We start from the raw sequence: 747 nt of genomic DNA on the forward strand, positions 1-747 counted from the left end.
CCAAAGGTCTAAAGTTTACACTTTGGGATTTCTGTGGGAATCTGTTGATTAGGCAAGACGCTGTGGTATGTCATTTATGACCTTACACAAGACTTCCGACTTGTCTGTAAGCAGTCAGCTGAGCTGGGCGTTTCAGCAATACCACGAGTATGATGCTAACCATTACGGTGGGTAATTTACCGATTTCTGGGGGCACCAAGCTTATCTTTATTTTCCAACGTACAGAGCAGAATATTAAAGACTTACACGACATGCATAGATCGAAACGTTTTGGAAAGCCATCTACAAATCCGGTTAGAAGCATATGTCCTTGCCTCGATTGTGTTCGGTATGTAACTCTTTGATGTCTTGAACAGTGTTGAACATTAATGGTATTGTATAACAGAGTACTAACAGCAGCAAATTGTGAGATATTTAGCCTAAATGAGTAGAACGTAGGCTCAGGGCAACAACCTACGCTGCTTTTACTGGACTCGGAAGCGCACTAGCCACTACTACATGTTCCATCTTGGCCTCCATTCTTTTTTGTTTAACATAGGATTCAGATAAATGACAAGAAATGGACAAAGCGATGAATTTAGACTTATATGCACCTATCCCTCGCTGGTTAGCCGGCCGCACGAGGCAGCTCACTGTTTGACGAGGAAGGAGCAGGCATAGCAAGTTCTGTTCGAAGCTAGTACACGCATTTTTATTTGCATGGAAGCTAACATCTGGGAGCTAAGGGGATGTATAACAATTACCCAG

The sequence above is a fragment of the Eimeria mitis genome, genomic scaffold (assembly GCF_000499745.2).
Source record: "Eimeria mitis Houghton genomic scaffold, Emh_scaff467, whole genome shotgun sequence".
NCBI lineage: Eukaryota > Apicomplexa > Conoidasida > Eucoccidiorida > Eimeriidae > Eimeria > Eimeria mitis.